Source organism: Myxocyprinus asiaticus, chromosome 27 (assembly GCF_019703515.2).
Source record: "Myxocyprinus asiaticus isolate MX2 ecotype Aquarium Trade chromosome 27, UBuf_Myxa_2, whole genome shotgun sequence".
NCBI lineage: Eukaryota > Metazoa > Chordata > Actinopteri > Cypriniformes > Catostomidae > Myxocyprinus > Myxocyprinus asiaticus.
Window position 1 is genome coordinate 6,166,139 of NC_059370.1, and position 23,840 is coordinate 6,189,978.

A 23,840-nucleotide genomic window follows, 5' to 3' on the forward strand; every position below is an offset into this window, starting at 1 on the left:
GAATAGTACATTTTGTATGTGTACAGTGTGTCGTTTGGGACACAGCTTTAGACTTACAAACTATATTATGGAATTCTCGGTAACACTTTACAATAAGGTTCCATTCGTTAACATTAATGCATTAGGTATAATTTTTTACAGCATTTATTAATCTTTATTAATGTTAGTTAATAAAAACATAATTGTTCATTGTTAGTTCATAGTGCATTAACTAATGTTAACAAATTGAACTTTATTGTAAAGTGTTACCATACTTTTTAAAAACATTTTGATTACTACTACCAAATATTAACTATCTATTGATCATTTGTGTCTACTATAATTTTGCTGTTGCCACTGTTTTCTGAAAGCAATAAGGCCACACATTACAGGTGTTTTACCATGCAAGGGAACTCACACAGCATCTTGTGGTTTATTAATTTGCCTTTTACGTGGCTTATTACTATTACTTAATAAAAACTCTGTGATCATTTCTAAAAACAACTCTGAGAAAGGTTTTCAAACAGACTCTCATGTGGATCACATTGATGGCAAGCTGTTGCTTGTTCCTGACACTCATCTAGAAGATTAAGTGTGTATTGAACAATGAGTCTCTTTATTAAGATTCCAAAAAAAAGGGCAACTTCACAGTTTCTCTTGAAATGGTTTTAGATGATCCATTTTAATTTCATACAAGATTTTCCCCATCAGAGTCAAGAAAGTATCATATTTTTTGTAATAAGCAAAATATCTATCTCTAGCTATCTAAAGACAGTTTTAGGCTTCAAGGGGCCCTATTCAACCTTCTTGTAGAATTGTATTTAATTCCATGAAGTTCACTTATGTCATGGTATCTTGTGCTAAAATCAGACATTATTTAGCTTTTCATGAGCATTTTCCTTCAACCCTCTCTCTGACTGTTAATGTGGGTCTGTGTAAAGAGCTTTATTAGTTTTGGAGTCAGTTTGAGGTCAGGCTCACCTGAGGCACTTTTGTGAGGGCAATGTTGGACGGTCTCTTTACCGGTGATGTGTTATTCTCCTCTTCCTCATCCTCATCATCCGATTCCTTCACACCTGAACAAACCACAGAGATCATCAGACATCAATTACTGAGGCTTCAGGCTAAAACCTTTCATTTACATGCTATTAGCGACACCAAAAGGAATTGCAAGAATAATCACTTTCAAACGGGTTTCCCGAGGTCTGTGATTGCCCCAACAAACAGAAGGTTTGAGCCAATGTTGTTGTGTTGGACTGGTCAGGATGCTGCAGGAAACTAAGCAATGGTTTTTATAAAACCACAGAACCACAGTGGTTACACTATTCAATGAAATCAACCTACAAATGGCTTACTTATAGTTGTCTCTGCATATTAAGGTTGGATAGCTTAAAATTGGGGTGGTGAATCTTTTTCCTGTTAAGGGCCATTTGAGTAATGACAAAATTATTCACGGGCCATACAATTGCATGCAATTTCTGATTGAATACTCTAATAGTCGAGTACTCGTTCTGCACCTGCTAGTCGAGTATTAAAAAACACTACTCGAATATCGCAAATTGATTTTCCTTTACGCATTTGCATGCCGTGAGCAGTGTTGAATTAGTGCATTTTGCCTCAGAATCTCTCGCCAAATCTCGCAGTTACAACTGAGTCCATAGGGGGGCACTGTGGATGTGTTGTCGTCGAGATGTTGGATGAGAGAAGATGAGGTGATGGAATTTTTATGGTGGAAAGTTAATTCAAAGCGGTACGAGAAATTCAGAAGATATCAGACCAGTATGTAAAGAAATATATTTTTCCATTTTTATTAATACATATTGTTCAATTATTTTTTTTCTCCCAGAGAAAAGCATAGTTTGTTGAAGTTATCTTATTTTGAAACCGTTCTTGGTAACATTTGTGAATAAAACAAAATATGAATTTCATGTATGTGTCATACTTGTTATTTTTAACTGCCATTTTAATTTACAAGTAATCAAGTACAAATTTTTTGTGGGTTAGAGTACTTGACTACAAAATTACTCGAAAATGCACATCCCTAGTTGAAACTGACGTACGCATTCTGTTATGTGCTCACACAAAGAAAAAAAGTTAAAAAGTAGAGATGCGCGGGACAAGTAGACAAAACGGTACTGGTGCTGCTAGTCGACACTGGAATTAGGCTACTAGTAGGTCAATATTTTTTCCCGTTAAACTGTTCAACAGTTTTGTTTTTTGACTGTTTTCTGAGGGTTTCTTACTTTTTAGACTAGTCAACTCCAAAATTTACGTTTAAACGTCAGTAAAATTTAAAAAAAGTTCCGCACATCCCTGTTAAAAACGTCTTTTTTATTATACAATATGTTGTGTTGTTATTACTTAAAAATTATTTGTAATTATTATTTATTAGGGGCCAAGCACCGAAGGTGCTGTAGCCTCTATTGTATCCATTAGTATTATTAGGAGCCAAGCACCGAAGGTACTAAGGACCATTAGTAATATTATTATTATTATTATTATTATTATTATTCCTCCAATGGGAGTCTATGGCAGCCCACAGAGCCATACTTAGGAAAATGATTAAATTTGGCACACTGATAGGGGTGGGCATGAATAGACCCCACACAAAATTTAGAGTCTCTAAGAGAAACTCTATAGCGCCACCACCATGTCAAAAATGCACTTTTCTTTTGTGTGTATCTTGTGAACCATCTGTCCAAGAAACAATATTATTTGTGTCTGAGTACTCTCCTCCAGATGATTAAAATTAACCCATATACATTATAACTCCACCCATTGCAGTAGCCACCATCTTGGATTATGATCGGGGTTTTTTTCACTACTATTCCTTCAAATAGTGCCCAGTTCTGCCAAGCAAGGTCTCAAAATGATCTCCAGACTAAGCCACACCTATTAAATCATATGGAATTTAGATTTTTGCCTTTGTTTAAAAGTTACAGCATAGCAAATTTAACAAGGTAGATGCAAAATAGGATCTCGGCAGCGCTTTGTCCTATTAAAAAAAACTTTGTCTTTGCTGACTCTAAACACTCTTTGTTATAGCTGAGCCATGGCAACCAAGTGGCTCAATGTGTTAAGCACTTGACTATAGTTCCAATGGTTACAGGTTCGATACCTGCCTCTGCATGTCATGCAGTTGAATTTTGTGTAGTTCTGGTCCTTTTTGTATTGTGCTTATTGGGTTGCTGGTGTTTTCCACAATCAAATTCTGATTTTGATCTCTGTTGAAAAGTTACATGAATACAAAGTTGATCATGGTGACCGTTGTGCTTGGCTGTGATTTATTCTCTGTTTGGTATGTCCCTTTGTTTACTATCAATGTTGTGGCTCTATGGTGCAGTGGGTTGAGCATTGACCAGTAAAACATGGAGACATAGGTTCAAACCCATCCTGAGGTGACTTGAAATGTTGTGTGTGTTTGCTTTGTATGTCATATGTGCTCTTTGGGTTGTGCAGTGATTTCTATGCTGGTGCTTGGCCCCGTAATTGCTGCTTGCAGCTATATTTTAATTTACATTTTTTTTACATTTAACAGAATGAAGGCCATTTTTTTCTCAGTTGGCCTCGTGGACCACGTATTATGGTCTAGCGGCCTTATACTGCCCTGAGGACGGGCGTTCCCCACCCCTGGCTTAAAGGAATGTTCCAGGTTTCAATACAAGTTAAGCACAATCAACAGCATTTGAGGCATAATGTTGATACCAAAAAAAATAAAAAATATTTTGACTTGTCCCTCCTTTTCTTTAAAAAACAAAAATCGAGGTTCCAGTGAGGCACTTACAAAAGAAGTGAATAGGGAAATTTTTTGGAGGGTTTAAAGCACTTGCATTAATTCTTCTGTTAAAACTTATGTATTATTTGACCTGTAAAGTTGTTTCAATTGTAATTTTTCTGTGGCTTTAGGGTTTTAGGTTTTGTTGACATCGTCATGGCAATGAAGTTACTCAGAACTTTAAGTAACAGAAAAGTTAAGTAATCGATTTTATCACATTAAATCATGTTAACATGCATACTGTTTTCGTCTTATGGCTATACTTTTGAAACAGTGTGTATTTTAACAAACAAAATTGGCCCCATTCACTTCCATTGTAAGTGCCTCACTGTAACCCAAATGTTTGTTTTGTTTTTTAAAGAAAAGGAGAGAAGAGTCCTTTAATACATAAAAAAAAAAAAAAAAAAAAAAAAAAACATTAAAAAAAATGACACACTTTAGCTTTAAATAAACTTCGCACGTCACTGACACAAAGTCTAAATATATACAGATTTATATGACAAAACCAATTGAAGCTTTTAGACATGCTGAAAGTATCTGAACAGTACAAACATATGGAAACGATTATATCAGCGCAGATTATGTCACATGGTGTTGGTTAATTCATTCTGGCTTGGAGTCTATATGGGGCGTGCAGGGCCCTTTGGGTCAGCCCGATTCCTTCCCAGGACATCACAACAGGCACAGAGAAGAGAAGAGAAGAGAAGAGAAGAAAAGAGAAGAGAAGGAAACTCAAGGGAAAGTGGGACTTCCTGAACTCTCTGGGAAAGCTCCTTTTCATGTGGCCATGTCCTAGGTCATAACAAACAAGAAAAGACAAAAGGTACTCACTGACGAAATGCTGACCGCTGATGTGGACCGGCCCCGCTCCTGACTGCAGGCGAAAAGATACAGGAGGCGTGACCTCGAACCCTCCCAGACTAAGCTAGAGGGAACATGCAGAAACATGTGTTGCTATCCAAACTAAGTAGTGAATCTATTCATTATGAACTAAAGGTGAAGTGTGTGATTTCTGTAAATAAATAGTTCCACCCCAAATTCATGCCACTGGTTGAGCCAATGTTGCTGTGTCGGGCTGGCTGGCATGCTCAAACAAACAAAGCAATGTCTTGATAGATCCACAGTGTTTACATGTTTTAGGTCAATCAACCTATGAATGACTTGTTTCTGCATATTAAAAGGATAGTTCACCCAAAAATGAAAATTCTCTCATCATTTACTCACCCTCATATCATCCCAGATGTGCATGACTTTCTTCTGCAGAACACAAATTAAGATTTTTAGCAGAATATTTCCATACAATACACGTGAATGGGTGCCAAACCTTTGACGCACCACAAATCACATAAAAGGCAGTATAAAAGTAATCCATAAGACTTCAGTGGTTTGATCCGTATCTTCAGAAGTGATATGATAGGTGTGGGTGAGAAACTGAACAATATTTAAGCAATTTTTTGCTAGAAATTCTTCCCCCTGCCCAGTAGGGGGCGATATGCATGAATAATGTGAATCACCAAAAACGAAAGAAGAAGAATGTGAAAGTTAAAGTGGAGACTGGCTGAGAAGGGAGGATAATTTATAGTAAAAACTGACTTAAATATTTATCTGTTTCTCACCCACACCTATCATATCACTTCAGAAGACATGGATTTAACCACTGGAGTCGTATGGATAACTTTTATGCTGACTTGTATGATTTGTGGAGCTTCAAAGTTCTGGTCACCACTCACTTGTATGGACCAAAAGAGCTGAGAAATTCTTCAAAAAAATCTTCATTTGTGTTCTGCAGAAAAAAATGAAGTAACACATCTGGGATAACATAAGGAATAGTTCCCTTATAAGGAATAGTCCCTCTAAAGGAATAGTTCACCCAAAAATGAAAATTTGCTGATAATTTACTCACCCTCAGGCCATCCAAGATGTACCCGAGTTTCTTTCTTCATCAAAACAGAATTTAAGATTTTTAGGATTTCATTTCTGGCCTCCTCCTTTAAACAATGCAAGTGAATGTACTCCATTTTTTGACGGTCCAAAATGCATATTTAGGGTGCATCAAAATAATCCACACGACTTCAGTCGACAAATAAAGTTCTTCTGAACCCAAACGATTGATTATTTTTAGAAACAAAACAATACTTATACACTTTTTAACTACAAATGTTTGCTTCCGTACATCTCTGTGACACATACTCATAAGAGGGATGACGTAAGCTCGTTGGTAAGGTCACGTGTCATGTGGAGGAGGAGTCAGGAAGCGTGTCATTGTTTACAAGAGAAGGAGAGCTGTACAAAAGTTTAATTATCTTTGCTGTAGATTTGTATTTGTATAAGTGTATTGTTCAAAATGGACATTTGGCGTGTATCCTGGATGCTTCAACCTTCAGAAACCCCAAAGAAAATGCACGGCGGGAAAAATATTAACTTTTCATCGATTGCCTGTTCATGATTATGAGCGATTGAAGCTCTGACTTATCACGCTGAACCTGGATATCAGTGCACCCCTACATTCTCTCAAATATTGGAGTGAACATTTTACCCCTGAGGATTTCAGACCATCGAAAGAAACAAAGAGTCGATATCTGAATTCACCGGCTGTGCCCGTGCTGTTTTTCCAGCTAACTCAGGTATGTGTGAAAACTTTGTCATTGTCACAGCTCCCTCGGGCTCTGCACCTCCCTCAGCGATATTTCTAATTCACCGCATTTCTAATTAAACCCGATTTCTAATTCACTGCACCTGCAATCAATTCACTTGCTCATCACTGCCTGCATAAATAACTCACCTTCACTCCACTTCACTGTCAAGTCTCACACAAAGGACTCGCAGTGTTTATTTACCTGTCTGTATTTGCTCTTGATCTTCATCGATATCTGTTTAGTGCTTACCCTGCTGTTTCGCCTGTTACCTCTTCTTTAGTTTGTGAAGCTTCTCTTCTGTGATACACTATATTGCCAAAAGTATTCGCTCACCCATCCAAATAATTGAATTCAGGTGTTCCAATCACTTCCATGGCCACAGGTGTATAAAATGAAGCACCTAGGCATGCAGACTGCTTCTACAAACATTTGTGAAAGAATGGGCCGCTCTCAGGAGCTCAGTGAATTCCAGCATGGTACTGTGATAGGATGCCACCTGTGCAACAAGTCCAGTCGTGAAATTTCCTCACTACTAAATATTCCACAGTCAACTGTCAGTGGTATTATAACAAAGTGGAAGCGATTGGGAATGACAGCAACGAAGTGGTAGGCCACGTAAAATGACAGAGCGGGGTCAGCGGATGCTGAGGCGCATAGTGCGCAGAGGTCGCCAACTTTCTGCAGAGTCAATCGCCACAGACCTCCAAAGTTCATGTGGCCTTCAGGTTAGCTCAAGAACAGTGCGTAGAGAGCTTCATGGAATGGGTTTCCATGGCCGAGCAGCTGCATCCAAGCCATACATCACCAAGTGCAATGCAAAGCGTTGGATGCAGTGGTGTAAAGCACGCCGCCACTGGACTCTAGAGCAGTGGAGACACGTTCTCTGGAGTGACGAATCACGCTTCTCCATCTGGCAATCTGATGGACGAGTCTGGGTTTGGCGGTTGCCAGGAGAACGGTACTTGTCTGACTGCATTGTGCCAACTGTGAAGTTTGGTGGAGGGGGGATTATGGTGTGGGGTTGTTTTTCAGGAGCTGGGCTTGGCCCCTTAGTTCCAGTGAAAGGAACTCTGAATGCTTCAGCATACCAAGAGATTTTGGACAATTCCATGCTCCCAACTTTGTGGGAACAGTTTGGGGATGGCCCCTTCCTGTTCCAACATGACTGCGCACCAGTGCACAAAGCAAGGTCCATAAAGACATGGATGAGCGAGTTTGGTGTGGAAGAACATGACTGGCCTGCACAGAGTCCTGACCTCAACCCGATAGAGCATCTTTGGGATGAATTAGAGCGAAGACTGCGAGCCAGGCCTTCTCGTCCAACATCAGTGTCTGACCTCACAAATGCGCTTCTGGAAGAATGGTCAAACATTCCCATAAACACACTCCTAAACCTTGTGGAAAGCCTTCCCAGAAGAGTTGAAGCTGTTATAGCTGCAAAGGGTGGGCCGACGTCATATTAAACCCTATGGATTAAGAATGGGATGTCACTTAAGTTCATATGCGTCTAAAGGCAGATGAGCGAATACTTTTGGCAATATAGTGTATCACCTGTAGCTTGAATTCCTGACAGTCATATAGCCTATATATTTCTGCTAAAGAAAAAGCACAAGTAGAGAACGCAACGGCATTGCTCCGAAATAAAGGATTGTTATTTACTGCAGTAATGTTTTTTATTATTATTATTATTATTATTATTTGGAAATTATTATTTATTTTATTTTATATTGTTTTGAAATTGTTTTGGTTTGTGAACGGCGCTTGGTCTGTGGTCTGTGCCAGTTTCTCTTGTAAACAATGACGCGCTTCCTGCCTCCTCCTCCACGTGACGCGTGACCTTACCAACGTGCTTACGTCATCCCTCTTATGAGTGCACGTCACAGAGATGTACGGAAGCCAACATTTGTAGTTAAAAAGTATATAAGTATTGTTTTGTTTCTAAAAATAATCAATTGTTTGGGTTCAGAAGAACTTTATTTGTCGACTGGAGTCATGTGGATTATTTTGATGCACCCTAAATATGCCTTTTGGACCGTCAAAAAATGGAGTACATTCACTTGCATTGTTTAAAGGAGGAGGCCTGAAATGAAATCCTAAAAGTCTTAAATTCTGTTTTGATGAAGAAAGTAACTCAGGTACATCTTGGATGGCCTGAGGGTGAGTAAATTATCAGCACATTTTCATTTTTGGGTGAACTATTCCTTTAAGAGCTCAAGTTCAAATACTCAATGGCCATTCTTTTTTTTCTTCTTGTTTTTAGAATTTTATTTTAAGAAACTGTATGTCAGTGTATGCAGTGTATACACAAGGGCATATCTGATTTGATGAACCTGACCTGTACTGTACAGTCATCCATTCCTGTTTTTTGGTTTCTATTAAAAAAAAAAAATTCATGGGCAGATTGTTATTTCTATGGTCGAACAAGCAAGACAATGCATTCTTTACCAAAAATTAAGTTGTATGATCTAATTTATTAATTACACTCTCTTGCCCAGCATGGTTTCATAATTTTGTTTTAGAGCTAAAATCTGATGACAAATGATGCCCACCACAAATATGATATGCCTATCACACAGGCTTTTAGCATTTAACCCTACAAACAAGATTATCTTTTCCCAGAATCACTTCCCAGCTGGGACCCATCCTGATCACACCACGCCAAGCACATATGAGACAGGCCTATGGCTAAACACAGACTCTATCAAAACAAGCTTGCGCAATTCCCAAAATATAAGCCAAAAATTCTGAATGAGCATTCCATTGCGCCAGGCAACGACACTTGCGAACATGGCAACCAGAAGTAAACAGATGTAGACGCGATGGTCTGGTTAATGCTTTAACTGACAGCTATAAAACTGTTCTAACTACGCTGAATGGCGAGCAATCCCTCACGTCCAAAATCATCTCAGATTATCTGTTTCAACACAAATGCTGATTGACGAGTTGACTGTCTCACGAGCAATCAAGACGAAACTTTGTAATTAAGGTTTAATTACTGCTCAACTCTTTTTGGAGTAAGATATCCAGCGGCACGTTCTAATTTCAGGATTACGGAATAAAAAGACCTAACAGACAGGGTCGAAATTAAACACACACACACACACATAAAAATCAAAGGTTTTAGAAGCATGGACGAAACCGTTATCCCCTAAAGACATTGTGAGCACAAAGTTTTAAGAAGGTTAAAACAGAGTTCTTTGGAAATGGTCATATTTTCCATAGCTGATATAAAACAGAGGCGAATATGTGCTGATGTCATGGAGAGCTTGTGCCCGCTGTCCTGATGATGCAACAAAGGCCCAGCCCCTTCCAAAAACAATCTGTCAATCACAACTTGACCAGCCTCGGCACAGCTGGAATTTTTATTAGTCACATTCTTACAATACCATACAACCCCATAACATGCATCACTCTACAGTATAAACCCAAATACAGCGACCAGATCAGCGTCAAGGTGTTATTGTGAGCAGAAGAATGTAACTGCCCTTTGCTAACTGCACTCTGTTAGCTTTTTGGTCTATTTTTATTGTAGACTAGTATTATTTCTTTAACAAGACATTTTAGAAATGTGCCCCATTCAAACCAATATATGAAAAGAGAAACCAGCAGTAATAGACCGATATAGCAGCCGAGCAACTTAATTGGTTGACACTAGAACATTTTGAGATTATCAGCCTTAAGGCCTTTTCACACCAAACGTGAACCTTCGATGTGATTTCTCGCCAGGATTTAAAAAAATTTATGGTAACAATGGATTCCTAATGAGCCCTTCACACCTGGAAGGAACGTTCGCACCGACAAAGTGAAGAAACACCCCAACCAATCAAATTTGAGCTGTGAATCACATGTCAGAAGATGCTGCAGTTCCCAAAGCCTGCAGAACAGGTGGCGCTAAAGCACAGAAAGCTGTTTTGTGCATTTCATTTGTATCAAATGCCTTTTCTCATATGGGTTCTCTAAACATGTAAATGATATTGCTGCATCACTGCCTTACATCCCCTTTAAAAAAGCTCTCTGATCTTACATGGACTGTCTTCTTATATAGCTGTATTTCTTCCTTTGCATTTAATCTTACGTAAGTTCTCTTATATCTCTAATATAACATATATCGCAGAATATTTTCCTTTGTATCACCTTTTTAATAAACAACTGCACGGATCTTAAGTGTTTTTATTCACCAAATGTTAATAACATTAATGCTGTGACTACCAGTGCACTGTATATCTTAATATCAAAATGCCTTTGTATACCAAAAACGTTGTATAGTGTCTCCTCAAATCATTATTTCTGTGCAATTGTTAATAGTCGTTAACAGCTGTCGTTGGCAAGTATTAGTATCTAATAATGGGTCAGACTGAATATGGTTCGTTGGGTGAGGTGTTGTATTTCTTGCATTGTATAGACTCTTTGGCCATTTAAATGCAGTCACGTTTTATTAGTAACATATTTTGAGCAAATATAGATTACATTACATATGTAATAAGATCAGTACAATCGGTAGTTCAAATTGACAACATCGGTTACAACAGTCATCATATGTGCGCATTACGCAGTAAATAAAAAAAAATATACCTAACATACATGCGTGGCAGTGGCATATAACAGAGATTATTTAGCAGATATGGGCCACTTCTATTAAAATGAATGGGAGAAATTGGAATGCCCAATTGGTTGAAATTGGTCCTGCCTTAAAGGTAAAAGAACCAATCACCTTTTAGATGCAGACATTGCCTGTCAATCAACTCAAGAACGTGCATGCACATTAGCTATAAAAGCTGAGAAAATTGCGTTTTTGGGGGTAATCTGACGTAAAGAAGCACCATTTATGATACCAGTGTTTTCAGATTTTATTGCTGATTTGAAATATGTCCTTTGATCGTAATCTTGACCAACCACTTAGGAGATTTCGGTCTTTTCCTATTCAAGAAGATAGGAGCTGCACTGTCATGACTGGAAATAGCCTCTTGAGAGCGTTCCAAACATGGCCGACAGTGGACTGACTTGCTAGAAAGACTTTGCATATAATCACTTATTTCAAATGATAACAGGTTTTAACCACTATTATGATTTTTTACACTCGATTCTTTCTAATCACCCCTCAGACTGTGTACACATGATAATACTGCCAGTCAACTCATCCAGCAGGTGAACTGAAATAGTTTGTGAAGTGTCTCGAATGTTTTCTTTCTCATTGAGTGAATCAACAACAAACTCTTCATCACTTCTGCAGATTGTAGAGAAATCAGTTTTCTTTTTTCAATCTGCTTGTCAAGTACCTCTTCTTCTCATGGACAGTCATGGGTGGAGGGAAGACCAGCTCAAAGATGTGCTGAGCCACCTACCCTACTTTTCATAATGCAGAAAATTGCTTGTCGATTAGCACCACCTATTGTGTAAAGGTGTGAATGTGCTAACGGAGGACATTCGCTTCGCTTTCTATGCGAAAGGGCCATTCGCCGGCGATTAGCCTCTCATTATCGCGTCGCATTTGGTCTGAAAAGGCCTTTAGGGATGTCAATTTTCATAATCGATCGTTGTTGAAATAAACGATCAATTAATCGTTAACGTTAATATCGCAAAACGCACATGGACGACTCCAAATAATATGTGCATGATGTTGCTATTGTTTATATATAATTTACATGAATACACTTAAGTAATGCAAGTATTGGCAGTTTCCTCTAAAAACAATTCTGAGTTCAGTGTAGTGTTGTCACGGTACCAAAAGTTCGGTAGTCGGTATCTATGTTTTACCAAACATTTATTCAATAGCAGTCTTGCTTGTGGGTCCATGTAACGCTTCATAGTTGATTTTTCAGACCATACCAATCCAAATAGAAAAACAGAAAAATGGGTTGAAACTTTCATTAATCCTTTTTTCTGGTTATTTTACAAATGGATAATTGATTTTTTTTCTCTCCTTTTCTTCAATTTTGCTTTTTCTAAATTGTGACTTAAGAAATGATTTTTGAATACATACAACTGAAATTTTGCATCTTGCAAGTTGTGCTGTGGGCTGTACCATTACCACGGGGTCGGGGATGTGTGTGGGCTGGGGAACAGACTGCTTATTACAGCACGGATGTTCAGGAGAAGCTTAAAAGGATGCAGGGGTCGGAAATCTATGGCAAGCGTGCCACCATTAGCATGCAGTGTGGTAATTATTGGCACACGGTTGATAGCAAGAAGCTGCCTGGCTGACAAAAGCCCCCACTGATGCATGATTCAGTCCACCTCTTAACAAATAAGCATTATTACAATAAACGGTGGTGATCTCTCCTGAAAGGTTATTAATTTCCTTTTTAATTTAGGGTTATTAATAATTTCTTATGTATTAAGGTCTTTTATACTTGCAAACTGATTTCTCCTTGTACAATATTCATTCCTAACTGGAAGAAAACTGCCTTGTGGTGGCTGGCCGAGTGGCATCTTCTACGTTTGCATCGGCTCCAGTTTGTTAACCTCCTCTGTGACATAAACGGAAATGCTTTGCGTCTGCACTGGAGCAGCGTGGGAGACCCGGGTTCAGATCCCGCGTTGATACCAGGAAGTACTCGCGTTTGCATAATCAGTGACAAGCGTGATTCGGAAGTTGCATTTTTCCCTCTAACATTACATTTTTCCTCCACTGAAGGTTTAGGTTTGGGGGTACAGTTTATAAAATATGCATTCCTCCTCACTGTATAACAGCCTGTTCAGCTGAAAATAACGCGCTTCACAACTCGCTTTTGGTGCCCCTCCATGGACATTTCACATGGAAAATGGAGCTCACATGTGCCCATTCGCCCAACAACACAAACCGCTTTGGCCACTGGGGGCAGTGTTTCGCATTTCTGTTAGCACAGACCAATTTTAGCTAAAGTCAACACATTGTTTGTAAAAGTGAAGTCAAATTTATTTCTATAGCGCTTTTCACAATGCTAGGCGTTGTTTCAAAGCAGCTGTACTTGAAATTATGCTATAACAGAAAATGAATGAATATAATGCCAATATTAGTTGTTTACGTTTAGAACTATTAGTGGTTAAAATTAGTAAACTAAGTAAGTGTTGTGGTTCAATGATTAAACAAAATGATTTATATGTACTATAAGTTTTAGTGTTAAAGTCACTGAAGTCATCCCGAATTAACTGAGGAAATACACGTAGATGCATTGTCCTTTGATTCTGGCCGATGGCTTTTGTTAGTGGTTAAATAATTTTCTAGTATTTCTTTTTTTTTTCTCGTAAGAGAGTGTTGTTCCTCCTTTGACCAAGATGATATAGGTATCATTCAGTGAGGAGCATCGCAGTCTGGCTGGAAACATATGGCAGGTAATTTTGGTGAACTCCATCCTGAGTCCATGCTTCAAATAGTGACTCATGAAGAATCCCATGTCATTGAGTTCTTTGAATTCCCATGTCTTAAAAGAAGAGTTATCTCCCCCTTGTGTCATTTCCAAAATCTACATACAGCCTTGTCAATATACAATAAACTTGGTGCAATAACCAGCAGAATTCAGAATGTTTAATACAACACAGAACTCCAAATGTTTGGGTTTATAAGGCATAAAAACACATTAACGATATTAGCAAATGTAAGATTTAGTGACAAGACAGCAGAAATAGGCAGGCCCAGACTGAATCGGCACACACAGAACTCCGCAGAAAACTCAGATTACCACAGAATTGCAACATCGGTCATTGATAAAAGTTCTACACATTCCCCACCCCTTGCATGTTTGTTTATTAAATATTTTGGCTAATTTCATAATGCAGATCTGGAGATTCCATCTGGGCCTGCCAAGAGGAAAGTGGCAGTTCTGTCAACTGGGCCGAAACTCTCTCACACTGGCCCCAGGACAAAGGACGATCTTTATTGTTGTGCCCTGCTGTCATTTCACTATTAACAGAACAGACTGCAATAGAATAGCATGGTAATAACTGTTTACTGTTTTCATGAATAGACATCTACAACTAATCACATAGAGCCAAACTTGAGCATTGTGTTCTTTCAGTGCACATGTGTATAACAGATGAAACTTTTTAGAAATTTAGCACACTTACAGAAGGCAGAACGGATGGTTTCAATACAGCAAGAGTGATTTTGGCTGTTTTGCCACCGTAAGTCAATCCTTCCATCTCTACAGTGTGAAATTTATCCTCCGCCTCTGCACCCAAACACACCTGAGAACAAAGGTGAAGGACACTGACAATAACATACACTGAAAAACAACAAAAACGTATTAAGATAAATATTTTTTTTTCTCAAATAATTGCATATTTCCGACATTATTAGTTTGACTTAAAATGCATTAATGTGTGCGCCACAAAAATGTAAGTAATATCATGAACTCAGAGTGATGCAAACAATGAACAAATAATGAGATGTGTCAACTGTCAGTTAAAATTAAGCATGCATACTTACATTTTTATGTATTTTACTACAAACCATGTGATACGCAAGAACGACCGAGAATGCCATTTTGAGAAGCTCGGTGATGACGGTGGAAGCTTTTTCAGGTAAGCTGTCTTTAAATAAATTATATAAAATATTTGTGACGAGGAGGAGGGTGGGGCCAGGCCGTGACTACGCATGCCTGGCCCCCAGTTGGGCTAATCAGCCGAGGAAAGGGATAAATGCGGCGGAACGCGGCAGTTCGGGAGAGAGAGAGCCACATGCAGCTGCCATGTGTGTGTTTATGTTGTGTGTCTTTTTAAGTTCTTATTAAATATTATTTTGACTGTTCAGCCGGTTCCCACCTCCTCCTTTCCCAACCTTAACCTTTGTTACATTTGAAATTGTCTTTTGAACAAGAGTGTTTCATAAGCGTCAATATCGAATTTGCATGTCTAAGTATTACATAAGTGCAGCGAGTTTGCACACGTGTTTAATAATCTTCATCAACTTTTCACATACGCATGAAAAATTCATGTGTACATCCATCGACTCAGCAAGTAAGTGTAGGGTATGTGCACGCACCGTGATGACATGTAAGCCTGAGTATTTAACAGGTAGCATATGTGCGTCAATCGAGTTGCATGGATGCGTGAGTATTTTATAATTACATGGGCATCCTTCGAGTTGCATATATGCGCGAGTTATTTAGAAATACAATTTATGAGTGCGCCAATCCAGAGAGGGGGTGGCTGGTCACTTTTTACCTCCACAGACTATGTAAGTCAGTTTTTCTTAAGTATAGGCTATGTGCATGCTCCGTGTATTTCACAAGTACATGATCATCCATCGAGTGACATTAATGAGCGAGTATTTTCTAAGTATATGTGCATCCATGGGGTTGCTGGCATACGTGTGAAACTGCATAGAGTTTCTTGTTTCCGTGAGCCATTTTCCCATATGCGTGTCTGCGTGAGTAGGTAAGATGGTTAAGGCCTGTTCACACCAAATCCGTGACGATTTTGCGAGATGAACCTCTGATGGAATGTCTATTCACACAGAGTCCGTAAAAAGTGGAATTAAAAACAATTTCACTCCTGTACAGTAGGCGGCGCTGTTGCAGTGCTGTTGTCATACCAGTCTCCTGTCCGCACCTTCAGCTGATTAATATACTGAATGCTGTTAAAGCATTTATTTACCTTATTTGGCATAGCTTTTTCATTATGTTCTTTTCCATGGTGTTGATGCATTTTGAAGATTATATAATCTGTGTTTTTCTATGTGAGTGAGATGAGTAAAGCGTAGTGGTCAACCGATATGGGTCTTTTTAATGGCCGATGCCGATATCCAGAGAGCAGGGTGGCCGATAGGCCGATACAATGCTAATATATCACACAATGTAATATTGTAAATAACATAATCATAACGTTTCTAAAAATAATAATAATAAATTATTATTTAGCACTATATTTACTCAATTTCACACAAAACTTTGTAAAAAGGAATCTAAAAAAATTATATTGTATTTTAAATGGTAGATAGCAGATTCTTCTGATTTCTGTTTAGTCATCAAATAAATTTAGTAATTTATTTGCACATGAAGAAATTGTTCAAATATTAAGAAGGAAATAACACTACACACAGTACTCCAGCAACCATGGATGGCATGTCCACGTTAGAAATCGCATTTACTCAAAAAATACAGAATCAAACCAATTGTACATTCAGTGCATTGCGAGTAAGACATTTACTTATAGAGCATGCGAAGTGCTTTTACTTTGAAGTTGCACCAGAGACTAAAATGAATGGGAGAAATTTGAATGCCCAACGGCAGCCAACGGTCAACAGATGTAGATAGGAAGTCCCGCCTTACAGGTAAAAGAGCCAATCACCTTTTAGATGCAGACATTGCCCATCAATCAACTCGAGAACGCGCATGCGCATTAGCTATACAGGCTGGGAAAATGTTGTTTTTTAGCCTAATCTGAGGTAAAGAAGCACCATTTATGATACCAGGGTTGTCAGATTTTACTTCTGATTTAATAAACACTACCGGTCAAAAGTTTTGAAACACTTATTCTTTATTATAATTTTGTTTTTCACATTTTAGAATAATAGTAATCAAAACTATACAATAACATAAATGGAACTATGGGAATTATGTTGCGACTAAACAAAATCCAAAATAATTCAAAAACTGTGTTATATTTTAGCATCTTCAAAGTAGTCACCCTTTGCCTAGAATTTGCAGAAATGTACTCTTGACATTTTCTCAACCAACTTCTTGAGGTATCACCCTGGGATACTTTTTAAACAGTATTGAAGGAGTTCACATCTATGTTGGGCAATTAGTGGCTGCTTTTCTTTATTATTTGGTCCAAGTCATCAATTTAAAAAACTTTTTTTATTACATTTTAGTTTTATAATTATATAAATGAATATGGTGGCACAATGATATTTTTGTCTACAAAACTAATTTCAAACATTTAAGCATACGCCTTCAGATCAAAAGATTTTTACGATTATGAGAAACATTTCAGTCAAGTGTTACAAAACCTTTGACCAGTAGTGTATGTTCTTTGATCGTAATCTTGACCAACCGTTTTTGGAGATTTCGGTCTTTCCCCATTCAAGTTGATAGGAGCGGCACTGTCATGACTGGAAATAGCCTCTCGAGAGTGTTCCAAACATGACCGACAGTGGACTGTGACTTGCTAGAAAGACTTTGGTTGCACTCACGTGCTCGTGCGGATCCAGCATGAGCAGCAATCTCCTTACAGTTTAAACAGCCTGAATCGCCAGCTTGGATTGTGACCACTGACCATCATGATTTGTGAATCAGAGGAACTTTTGATCCTGAAGTTTTGATTCTGGCTGCTAGAATATGCGCTTCAGAGGAAGATATTTGATGAGCACTCGTTGGGAAGAAAATGCTGGATTTTTGTGAGGTTCGTGAATTACATCTGTTTATACGAGATATCTGCATATTTGCAAACGGTATATAATAGACGTTTTATTGATATTTGCTTTTATCATTAGAAAAGAAAGTGAAAAGTGACAGGGAACTGCTGAGGAGAGGCTGGTAGAATACATGCTTTAGAAGTAAATAAATGAGCGCTCCACAGGATTCTGGATCTGCTCAAGTTGTGTGAGGTTGGTTTATTACATCTGTTTAAACGAGATATGTGCATATTTGCAGATGGTATATGATATTAGTTTTATTGATATTTGCCTTTTTATCATTAGACAAGACAGTTGAAAGTTACAGGGAACTGCTGAGGAGAGAGGGTGAATGAAACAGGTGAGCACTTTAACATTATGACCTCAAACGCATCTGTCGCGGCTCTGATATGCGGACCGTTTAAAAGAGACTGTGTTGCACTCCGGTCTATTATTGTAGTAACACGATGGCACGTAACAACAAAACGAACCATGACTGGTCATTTACATGTGTCAGTCACTTCACATGCAAGCAGGCGATTTTCGGCACCCTCAAGAAACAAATCGCCCAAACAGAAAAATGTATCGGCCAATGTCGATAATTAAAAAAGTCTGAATATCGGCCGATTTATCGGCCTCTGCGATATATTGGTCGACCACTAGTAAAGACCGCTGTTCAGTATTTATTTGCACATGTATTTTGCTATGAGTATCTTTCAAACAGACTCCAGAACCAAACTTCACTTTTTATAATGTCTGGATTAATGCCTGGATAATATAACACAAGGTACAGTGATATAAATACATGTAGAATCATGTACATTAGGAATATCAGTAGCCTATAGTATAAAACATATATTAAAAATAAAAGAAAACACTGCTCGCTGTTTAGTCTTTATTTAAATTATTGCAATACTTTGTTATATTGTCCTCGAAATAAAAATAGCAGTGTGGTTCTGCAATACATTTGTCTAAAACATTACAAGCTTAGTGCAATGAATTCCCGAACCTCGCTGCTATTTTTAATGCCATGAGAATATAACAGGCACAGTATTAAATAATGTACATTAAGACAAAAAAACATAAGCAGACTTATGAACTGCAATTTTATTTATTGTGTGTGTGTGTGTGGAGGGGGGGGGGGTATCAGCTGCATGTCCAATACCGGTGTTACGGTTCAACTGGTTTTCATGTTAACTGTTGACCTTCCTCCGTTTTACACAAGAAGTGAATGAACGGCCATTGATTCGTAGATTCTGAAAATCATGCTTCTGACTCAATATTTTACTCTTCATTAAATGTAAAATTACTACATGATGCTGGCATCATTGTACAGATTAAAATAAGTGGTCTTATTAGATCAAACGGCAGAAGTACGCAAGATTAAAAAAATTCAAAACCGAGGTAGGAGATTCGAACTCGGCCATAAATAATATGATCAGCACGACAATGTAGCACACTATCCATTTGAGCTACTAGGAAGCGACAATTTAAGGGGGCATCTTTATATTCATGAGTGTGTGTTCGGTGTGAAATGGAGCATATAATCCAGTAGTGTGTCCATGTGAACTTGTGCCTCAGTTTACAAACTGATGGTCTTGTCTGATTATGACATTGTATGAAATATGAACCGTCATTTTCTCATTGAAACGCTGCACCCAATTATTATGCGATATCATAAAATCAGTCTTCCAACATTAATAAAGTCATACCAAGTTTGTTTGTTATTAGTGTGGACATATGCTCAGTAGGCTTAGATCCAAATAGTGACATTAATGTAGATCAACATCATAAGATCAGAAAAACAAATAGCCAAAATTACCCATTGTTGCCCATTTTGGTAATGAGTTTACTTAAATGTCTGTGATGAGGAGGAGGGCATGGCCGGGCCGTGATGGAGCACGGGAGAGCAAGATGAAGGGCTGTCAGAGACTCCGGTTCGGAAGAAAGAGAGACGCACATGGCCGCGTTGCATATGTGTTTGTTTACGTTTGTTTTAAGTTGAGTTTCTCAATAAAACTTTGTTTACTGTTCAGCCAGTTCCCACCTCTTCCTTGCCCATCCATGAACTGTTACAGTGGTGCCAAAACCTGGGAGAGAGGAAGGATGCGCTGTCGCAGATTCCTTGCCGCTGCCATCCGCCAAGGGAGCAGCCACGGCCGTCTGCCTGGGAACAGAGGGGGTCGCTGACGGACGGCGAGAACCGGAGGAACCGCGGCCGTCTGCCAAGAAGGGGAGAAGCGGTTCCGTCTGCCAGGGGTCGGAGGACTCGCTGCTGTCCACCAGGGGAAGAGCGAGCTGGCGTCCGCCAGAGGGTGGAGGAGTGGTTGAGGACTGGGTGACAGCGCGTCCGGGTGCCAGCGAGCAAGTTCTTCTCTCCTTCTCCTCTATCTCTCTCTCTCTCTCTGTGTCTCCGCTCGCACTTTCCCTCTCCCCACACCTCCCCTCGTCTCTCCCCCAGGTTCGTAGGAGGTGGGGTTGACCACCGGCTGACAGAACGGCCGGAAGGGCAGCGTCTCCCCTCCAGAGATTTGGGGGGGGGTTGGGGGTTAGTCAGACCTGTTTCGCCCCGTGATGGAGCACGGCCGGCGCTGAATCAGCTGATTAGCGGGAGAGCGAGATAAAGGGCAGCCAGAGATGCCGATTCGGGAGAGAGAGAGACGCACGTGGCTGTGCTGCATATGTGTCTGTTTGTTTACGTTTGTTTTATGTTCAGTTTTATCATTAAATGTTGTTTACTGTTCAGCCGGTTCACACCTCCTCCTTGCCCGTCCTTATATACTGTTACATTGTCATTTCAACATTTGGTGAAATGGTTTTTCATGTTGGTATGCAATAGGTTATTGGGTCTAATAGTGTAATTAACCATACCAGACTGCAGACTATCAGACTATAACTATTTGTTCAAACTGCAAAAAGAGGGGTTGATTAATTTTACCCTTTGGAATCTCATGGGAAGAAAGGCATTCAGAGGTAACGATTCAATATATATATATTTTTATTTATTTTACTGTTGCCTGTAGGGATGGGCGATACCACTTATTTTCTTTTCGATCTGGTACCAATCATTTCAAGTCCAATATCGTCGATACCGATACTTCTATTAAAAAGATGTTTGATTTTTTGGGATCAAAATGGGTAACTTCTTATATTTTTTTTTGTTTTTTTTTTTTTTTACGTTTGTGAGCTTAAACAGAAATGTATTAGACTTCGGTTTTGTTTACCCTTACAAAAATTAACCATGGTTTCACTACAGTAACTATTGTTTAACCATGGGATTTAGTTAATGTTTTGTGTTCTTATTGTTGGCATTACTCAGGAGGGTGGCAGTGGAATAAAACAAGTGAATTTTGTGAAATTTACTTTTTTTAAATACTGTAATCTGTTTTAATTTATCTTTGAGACATTTCCAATACTGCTCATGTCGCACATTGCTATACTTTTAAAAATAATGTTAATGTTTTAATTGTCTTTGTGGTGTTTATTTCAGGACTTTGTTCTGGATGATTTCAAGGAGAAGATCAGAAGATGAACATACACACTGGTGGACAAAAGTTTGGAATAATATACAGATTTTGCTGTTTCGGAAGGAAATTGGTACTTTATTTCACCAAAGTGGCATTCATCTGATCACAAATTATAGTCAGGACATTACTGATGTAAAAAACAGCACCATCACTATTTGAAAAAAGTCATTTTTGATCAAATCTAGACAGGCCCCATTTCCAGCAGCCATCACTCCAACACCTTATCCTTGAGTAATCATGCTAAATTGATCATTTGGTTCTAGAAAATCACTTGCCATTATATCAAACACAGCTGAAAGCTATTTGATTCATTAAATAAAGCTTAACATTGTCTGTGTGTTTGTTTTTGAGTTACCACAGTATGCAATAGACTGGCATGTCTTAAGGTCAATATTAGGTCAAAATGGCAAAAAAGAAACAGCTTTCTATAGAAACTCATCAGTCAATCATTAATTTGAGGAATGAAGGCTATACAATGCTTGAAATTGCCAAAAAACTGAAGATTCCATACAAAAGTGTACACTCCAGTCTTCAAAGACAAAGGACAACTGGCTCTAACAAGGACAGAAAGAGATGTGGAAGGCCAGATGTACAACTAAACAAGAGGATAAGTACATCAGAGTCTCTAGTTTGAGAAATAGATGCCTCACATGTCCTCAGCTGACAGCTTCATTGAATTCTACACGCTCAACACCAGTTTCATGTACAACACTAAAGAGAAGACTAAGAGGTGCAGGCCTTATGGGAAGAATTGCAAAGAAAAAGGCACTTTTGAAACAGAAAAACAAAAAGAAAAGGTTCGAGTGGGCAAAGAAACACAAGCAGTGGACAACAGATAATTGGAAAAGAGTGTTGTGGATCTTAACCCCATTGAGCTTTTGTGGGATCAGTGGACTGTAAGGTGTGTGAGAAGTGCCCGACAAGACAGTCACATCTATAGCAAGTGATACAGGAAGTGTGGGGTGCTCTTTGAAGTAGTTTAATTTTCTTTTTTTTTTTTTTTTTTTTTTTTTGTAATAGTAATTTTTCACATTATTAATGTCCTGACTATACATTGTGATAGTTGAATGACACTTTGGTTAATAAAAGTACAGAATAGAACAGAACTGAAAAAAGTTCAAAGAGCGTTACACTCTAGAACTCAAAAATAGAATAATACATATTAGAACAAAATACATTTTAAAACATCTTTAGAATGTTAAACTCTAGAAATGAAGAATAGAAAAATATAGATTAGACCAGAATGTTAATATGTTAAAGAACTGAATATGGAACATGATCCTTTATATTTCAACAGAATCTTCAGGTACTTTATGACAGCGCCTGTTGACTTCTGCATATATTGCTTGTGCAGTATTTATTTAACTGTTCCACGCAGATCTGGACAGCTGTGAAACTGATTATCTTTAGTGACAAATTCATGAAATCCTCTTCCTCACCGCTTTGAGTGACAGCTGATGCTCATCATCATCATCATCAACCTCAACTTTGTGCTCTTTCTTCTCTGCTTTCAACGAGCAACCTGCAGAAGAAAACAAAACAAGTCTTTCATTCTCAAATAAATGACATGAAATACTGTACTCTAGAGAAATCCACCTGTATATACACAATCCAACATGTTACACAATAGCATCCTTTACTGAGGAAAGCAGACAATAATAACAACATTTCAGCTCATCCTCAACATTAGTTTTAGGCTACAAAGGCAAAAGGCATGAGGCTAACTGCATTTGCCTGCACAATTCTCTTTTAAATGCGGAAATAATGCAGTAAAGGCGTGTCAAATGATTGCAATTAACCGTTTACCACACATATATGATTATTCAACGTGTGGGTTTATTTTAGCTTACCAAATAAATACATCTGAGGTCGGCTGAGGTCTTTATTATTGTCCTCCATATTTGCGCCACTATTGGTGCTGCAATCGTAGTTCCGGCGTGAAGATTGACATGTGAATGGGCGAATCAGAGCGCTCGATTGAGCGGGTGTCATCCAATGGCGTGCATCCTGGAGGATGAACTAAAAGGCCAGTTGTTTATACATTTCTCACTTGCAGTACCACATTTATTCGCCAGATAACGCCATATAATAAATATTCAGTGCGCTTGTTTGTGTGTAACTACAAGGCGGTTCGTTTGAGTGCTAAATTATTCAGTTCAGTGGTTCTAAACAAGGGGGTCGGGACCCACTAGGGGGCTTCAGCACACTTCCAGGGGGGCCTCAAGATCTCTTAAAAGTATTTAAATATGATAGATTATTATAATTTTGATATAAGTATTATAATTAAACTTACTGAAAATGCTAAAAATGCAATAACTGCCTTCAGCAGCTTGCTTTTTATGAAGAATATACAGATCTAGACATTTCTGGAATTGGGGGGCCTTCGAATATTTTAAAAAGGTTGAGAACCTCTGATTTAGTTCAAAGTTAATTCTAAGTTTTTATTGTATGATCAAATGCATTTTTTGTGCTTCACATTTGACATGGGTTTCATGGTTACTTTAAAGGTGCTGTACGCAGTTTATTTATTTATTCATTTTTGAATATGGCTCATAAAATGTTTTTGTTTTTTTCCCCTGACAGAAAATTGAAATAGATGTCCTGATAAA

General features: G+C 38.4%; 1 pseudogene; it reads right to left on the bottom strand.

Moving 5' to 3' along the window:
* LOC127418342 (nucleophosmin-like) overlaps positions 1-23,182 on the bottom strand; it is a 61,163-nt pseudogene extending 37,981 nt beyond the window's left edge.
* Between the last annotated feature and the right edge of the window lie 658 nt (positions 23,183-23,840).